Source organism: Manis javanica, chromosome 1 (assembly GCF_040802235.1).
Source record: "Manis javanica isolate MJ-LG chromosome 1, MJ_LKY, whole genome shotgun sequence".
NCBI classification, from domain to species: Eukaryota; Metazoa; Chordata; class Mammalia; order Pholidota; family Manidae; genus Manis; species Manis javanica.
The window spans coordinates 82,806,019-82,813,295 of NC_133156.1; the positions used below are offsets into that span (position 1 = coordinate 82,806,019).

The window sequence follows — 7,277 nt, forward strand, 5'->3', positions numbered from 1 at the left end:
CATATTCATTCACCTTTTGGGATAAAAGGGCTCATCCCTCTAACTGAAATTTAAATTCCTAGGAAGTAGTCTAATTGGCCCTACATATACCATGTGCTCATTCCTGGGCTCTAGACTGTGGTCACAGTTAGTATGATCAGCAGCCCTTACTAAATGCTAGGTTTAAATCACAGGAACAGTGGTGGACAAATCAAGCAAAGAAATATCCACAACAATAGATCAGACAATTATGGATCTGTCCTTACCTTAAAAAATTATGAACTAACCTTATCAAAGCATTGGTTTAGTTATTCAAAGAAAGCAGATCAATTGTTACTCAAGTACACAATTTGAAAGATATCCAAGGAGCCAGAACCCATGTAGCTGAGAGTCTCCTACTATTTATAAGCATGACACTGAGGCTAAAAAAAAAAGAAATGATAGTTTATATAGCCAAGAGATGTATTCTATACACATTGTAGTTATCGAGGATCAACCCTTAAATATACCTATCACCAAAGCCAAACAATGGTGTTACTGTCTCTCACTTTCAACCAGTGAAATTGACCTACCCGTGAAGCGGGAAGGGATTGTGTGGTAAGGCTAATAAAGGCAGAAGAGTTTATTGTTTATATTTAATAACTATATTAGGCCCATCCAATCTCACAGAAACACTAATTGATTCAGCAGCATGTTCAAATTTACATAAGAAAGGCAAAACTGCTTGCTATCATTGCACATAAATACCACCCATATTCTAATCATGGATTTTAACATCAAAGGTACTCAGCTAAATGTGAGCTCTTTAATTATACTTCCAAAAGTATATTAATATTTCCAAAATTTTGGATTAATACTTCCAAAAATATTCATTTTCATAAAGTTGAAACTTTTGGCAAGCTCTTTAACTAGAGGGCATTTTAAAGGATTGCTTATGAAGACAGAGTACACATGATAGAACTGTATTATATTTATGACTGTTCACAACCATTTCTAGTATTGGCACCTTTTTGTTAAAGTAACATCAAGATGTGTCTGTTCAAAAAAAAGTGGCTTTTATATGCCACATGACTCACTTGGACTTAAGAAAGCTACATGCTACAGTTGCAAAGCAGGTTAATGGTATGACTAGAAGGACATTTTGCAACTGTTTGACATGTCAGTACCAACAATTACCTCTGCTGCTCCTGACAAAAAACAATAATTGTATTAGGATAGATACTGATGGCCTTAAAATAAAGACCTAGACACCCTGGTAGCCACTGTCAGCATCTGTGTCATCAGGTAGGCACAGATGGGAGATTTTTTTAGGGCTGAAGCTGCCTTCCTTAGTTTCCCTGAAATCAGAGCCAAATTACAACCCTGGGCCCTAGGCACTTTTGGCTCCATGGGCCCCTTCCTCCATTAAAAATAATTTAAAATTGTATTTTATCATTATGTTGGCATGAAGATGAATATATTACTATTTTATACTAAAACATTTCTTTGACTTAAAAGTCTATTTTAAATTCTGATTTAAAAGACATTAAAACATGTTCATAGAGCACTACAAGCATTGTGGTCAGCTCTGCCTGTCATGTCCAGTAGTTAAGGTTCCCTGACTAAAACCACACCTGTTACTTTTCAAGAATCTTTTGAAGAATATCCAGCCTTGAAAATCTACTTCTGGTAGATTCTTAGCACTTCTAGGGTGAAAACTATCATAAACCCAGAGATTCCAAAAGGCCAGCCAGTGAGTCCAAGGATCCACTAAATTAAATAAAAAGAATGACTGCAGAGTCAAACCATCCATTCTCTATTGACTTAAACACACTTTAGAGCTGAAAAATTTAGATAGAAAGTACAATGTAGAAGCAGCTGTTCCTAAGGAAGCTTCCAAATGTTCCCTTCAAATGGAATAAGTTGGCAGAACACAGTGTCTCCTTTAGAATACATTTAACATTTGTTGATTTGTCCCGCCCCACATTCTGTACTCCAAGGCACTGAAAGGTAAGCAAATACTTGTGAGTTGTTTGACAGAAATAAGCATTCAGTTCTAAATAAGATGAAGTCATTTTACATTATTCATTTAGTCATTCAATAAATATTAATTAGTGCCTACTGAATTAGTTGCTAGGGATATGAGCCCCAACCTGGAGGTGTGGAAAAACCTGGTGAGTTTAGACCAAGCCTGTGAGTAATTCTATAGGCTGAGTGTCTGTATGTGTGGTGGAGGGCGGAAGATGGTGTTGGGGATGCTAGAAAGGCAATGGTCAAATATTGAAGATGGTTGTTTCCCTTGCTTAAGGAAGTTGATTTTATCCTGAAGTTGATGATGTGCCAGTAATCGATTTTACCTGAGGAATAGTGTGATTAAATTTATAATTTAGAAAGATGTTTATAATGGTAGTACGGAATGTTGGTTTGCAACCTTGCTTTTAGGTTATAATCACCTGCACAACCTTAAACCTTGACAATGTTCAGGCCCCACCCTGCAGAGATTCCTGTTCAATTAGCCTCAGGTAAAGCTCCAAGCATAAGGGTTTTTTAAAACTGTCCAGGTGATTCTAACATGCAGCCAAAGTTGCACAACCACTGCTATAGAAGCCTGGAAGGGAACAAGCCTGCATTATGCTAAGTGAGACATAAGTAACTAAACTACTAGTACCAGAGGAAACTACATGCAGGAACATTGTATGGTTGGGTTTACCACGACTTATTCAAAACAGTGAATATAATAAAGCCGGTGTCTCTAGGATCTAGCCACAGGGCTCCACCATGTGGATAAACTGTGTTGTATCAAACCAACTGATGGCTTTTTTCCCTTCTGATACTGTTTGCTGTGAACATGAGGATATTAATAGAAATAAATATAACAGCCAAAAATAGTGCACTGATTACAAGAAAAATATTTATTGACAACTGAAAAGATTTAAAACTTACTTTATTCAAATCTGATATAATACTTTACATATATTTATACTTTTTCCTTGGCACAACATTTATGAAGAAGGTGTTTATTTGCATTTATTAAGTCTAAAATTATTAAATAGTAAAATTATCACATTTGATTTTGGGTAAAACATAAAGAGTTCTGCTTTGAGGACTTGAAATGCAAAACATTTATAATTGCTTTATATCTCTATAGGAGTCCTTGAAAGTAGCTTCATAATTATACCATTCTTATTTTTGGGATATATACTGAAATAATTCAGGTAGAAATTTTAAATTGATTAGAAAAAGAGCACAATAAATTGATTAATTTTTATGACTGTAGAAGTTTCTCATCTTATTTAACTACTCATATAATTCTCTTCAAAAGCTTGGAATGTGTTATTCTTAATGGCAAAATAAAACATATTCATAGTCTGTAAACTTTCATACATGATTGGATATTGTAACTAATCGATATCTCTTCAAGCAATATCTGAAAATGAGATTATTAAACTAGTGAAATTAACATTGCATTTCTAATTCTTCAGCCTCCAAACAATCTGCTCAATAAGCACTTTTTCAGTTCATAATTAGGTTGTACTTTTCATCTAAAAGGTTTGAAATAAGTTTAAATTTCAGTTCTATAATCTGATTTAATATATCAATCCAAAGATTTATATTTTACTTTAAAAAGTGTCTTTGTTCTGGAAGAACCATAATCCCCTTCACTGAAATGTATGAAAATCTATTAAAGAAAAAAAAGACATCATAAAAATGAGAATAGATAAGAATATTGCCTCACTTACTGTAATGATGTCCTGTTGACAGAACAGTCTTTTCTAGATATAGGACAGTAGTTAACTTGAAAAATACTTTCAGAATATCTGCCAAATGTAAGGTACTATGTGAGCATAATAGGTGACAGATGTCTAAAGACAGCCTCCCCACTTTAAGGGACTTTAAGTCTTTGTGGGGAGGTAAAGATAGTAAAACTTTAAAAATTCAAATAAGGCACCACAGGTTACACCTAGTGGCCCAAGTGAAGCAAAGTAAGTGCACTGAAGAAAAAAGAGCACAGTGAGCTGGAATATTGGGAGCAGTAACAGAGGTAATAGTATTCAAGCTAAATGGACCTCAAAGAAATCTGTATAGGCAGGAAAAGTTTAGGGCATTGCAGTCAGTAATGGTGACAAGAGCAAAAACTGAGAAATAGAGTGCAGTTTGCAGACCAGCAGCACCCCTACTTGGGAGTATGTTAGAAATGAAGGATCTTGGTCTTGGCTCACTGAATCGAGTTTTGCATTTTAACAAGAACCTTAGGAGATTTGTACTTACACTAAATATTTTAAAGCACTCTCTTAGACTCTATCAGTCAGCAACATTTTTCTCTGTAAAGGGCAGAAAATAAATTTTTTTGGCTTTACTATGCGTAGGTCTCTGTCTCAGCTCCTTAGTTCTGCTACTTGCATAAAGCAGCCACAATAGTTAAATGAAGATAACAATAGTTAAATGAATGACCATTGGCTGAGTTCCAATAAAACTTTGTTATTATGATGGCTAATTTTATTTGTCAATATGTTGAGGGCCAGGAGTACCCAAGTATTTGTTTGAACATTGTTCTAAGTGTGTCGGCACATTTCTGGATAACGCTTGAATTGGTAAACTGAATGAAGCAGATTGCCTCCCCCAGTGTGGCTGGGTCATATCCAATCTGTTGGAGGCCTGCAAGAAATAAAAGGAGGGATAAATGTGAATTCACTTTTTTTGACTCTCTCCTTTCTATTCTCTAACTAGGGCATTGATCTGCACTCAGAATGGAACTTACACCATTTCTCTTGGTTCTCCAGTTTGCCTCCATAATTGCATGAGCAAATTTCTTATAATAAGTAATAAGTTATAAGATTATATAGGTTCTGTTTCTTTGAAAACTCTTTACTAATAGTTATGGACATCAGAATTTGAATTTCATATAATTTTCATGTGTCATGAAATACTATTATTTTGATTTTTTTCAGCTATTAGCATTAAAAACTATTCTTAGCTTGCAGACTATAGAGAAACAGACATTGGCTGCATTTGGCCTCTTAGCCATAGTTTACTCACTCCTGTCTTAGGACATCAAGCAGTCAATAGAGATCCTGAAACCAGCCTTTCATTTACTTTTATCACCTAAATTCTAGATTCTACAACAATAGAATAACTAAAGAGGTTGGTAATTTTTATTACTCTATAAACAAAACTATTTAAATCTGTGGGAGAATACATTTTTCTTCATCTTTTTTAGCCAGGGAGAATAATTTTTTTCAAATGGTTATTAAATTTCACCATGGTCATGGTATATATGTACAAACATAAGGCAAACAGATGATTAAGCATCTTCCATTCTTTTCTCTCACGAAGATAACCTGGAATAGAAGTATGGTTTCCTTCAGTAAACAGAAGAGGTGAGATTCTCCATGATAAGGACACTTCATTCTCCCCATCACCAGAGATGTAAAAATTAACTGCACTGACTCAACTGGAACAGTAGTTCTCAAAGTGTGATCCAAGTCCCTAGAATCAGCTGGGAAGTAGTTAGAAGTGCTACTTCTTTGGGTTTTGGGTTGAGGAGTGGAAGGGAATTTGACCATGAATTAGTAATTGTAATACACTTCTCTCTAGACTATATGTCTGAACTTTTCCATAAAAAAATAGAATAAAATAAAATGGAGAGAAACACCGACTTTTTAGTTGAAACTAGAAATGAAAATAGGTGAAGGCACCAAGTTCCAAGTCCACAGTCTGCCTTCCACTGTAGAAATAGCACAAGATACAAACTTGTGCTCAACAGGCTGAGCAGGGAATGCCACTCAGACAGATTGACTAAGGTGGCATCCAGCCTGCTCACTTCAGTAAGAAATCATACAGGATTATTATATTAGGGCACCAGCAATAACTTTATTCTTCAGGTAGTTGATTTGGTCAGTGTTAATTTTCATAGATTAAGACTTATTAAAGGTTTAAAAAACACTAGGTATACCAGGAACACCAGGATTTTCAAATTTGTCTTCCTAAATGAACTGTGACACGCATCAGTATTTCTTCAGATCCCTGGGGAAATCATATTCTGCCATCTCCCCAAATGCCCATTTTTATTTCCCTTTACATGAAATGAAAGTTGTCAAGTGCCTTTGAAAAAAAAGAAAAGAAATTGCAAGGTATATATAATTATCATGGGTCTAAGATTTTATACATACACTCATTTATCTGAATCACTTCTTTTCCCATCTTTTGTAACTGTTCTTTTTGATTTCTTCCCCATTATACAATTTTTTGTGTAGATTGTAGGGTACTCAGAATCCACTGGCCTCTTAACTTGCTGTGTCCTTCCTTAACATCACATTTTCTCCTTCTTTCCCTTTTCTCAGCTAATTTACTAGTCTAAGTTACCAACACATGTTCAAGAAGTGTCTGGGTCACCAAAATTATAAACTATAAATGGTTTGAAAAATTCAAATAACTTCGGCAAACTCTGTCCTCAATTGCACCAACCAAAATGAAACAAAAAAAATTAGAAAAAGCTCTCCCTTTTTTACCTCCAAAAACATTTTCATAAAAAGCACAGATATCCTGCTATCTCTTTTTAGCTGTGTGACCTTTTCAAGACCCAGACTCTCTGTGCCTCATCATTTTTATCTCCTTTTTTAAATCTTTCTAACAGGAGAATATAGTATGACTAAATGAGATAAATATTAAAACCAATAAGGGCTTTGACATCAATGCAAATTCTGTTAACACAAATACAAATTTGAAAGTACTAGTAATAAAAATTGCCCTTGGGCAATAACAGAGATGGGATTCTCCAGCAAACTCACCGTACATTGTCGGCTCGGTAATGGAAATACGGAAGGAGGACCGGCTAGTTAGCAATACAGGAGAAGGGAAAAGGCACATAAAAAGAACAGACTAGGTCACGTTAGTGGCAGAACAATAAGGAACAGTTCACATTCAACCATGTTCCATCCTCTCTGAGGCCAAAATTTTTGTTAAGTGCACCAGGAACCTTCTTTAAGAGAGCCAGGAATACTTCTGCGGTAGGACCTCGACTGTTCTATCCGCCCCAGATCCCCTCACGTGACCGATGGCCTACTTCCTCAAATGCTTCAGGTGTTTGCTCAAATATCATCTCCTTGAAGACTACTCTGAACACCCTGTTTAAAAGTTGACACCCTCCCAAGTGCTTTCCCCACCTGACTACCCGCCGCGAACTGTCCATGTACTCTCAATTTACGTTCCTTTCGGACAACCCTGGCTCTTTTCCTTTAAATCTTGTCGGAAGGTGCGGGGTTACGGGCAGGGCTCGCAGAAAGGAGGAGCTTATAGTAGGCTCCGCCCGCTTGCGTAGC

General features: G+C 35.9%; 1 long non-coding RNA gene across 1 annotated transcript; it reads right to left on the reverse strand.

Moving 5' to 3' along the window:
* Positions 1-2,844: 2,844 nt before the first annotated feature.
* Positions 2,845-7,113, reverse strand: LOC140848942 (uncharacterized). Its single transcript, XR_012130276.1, has 2 exons — positions 6,747-7,113; positions 2,845-4,614 (listed from the first exon to the last, which is right to left on the reverse strand). It is a non-coding gene; the product is annotated as an uncharacterized lncRNA (long non-coding RNA).
* Between the last annotated feature and the right edge of the window lie 164 nt (positions 7,114-7,277).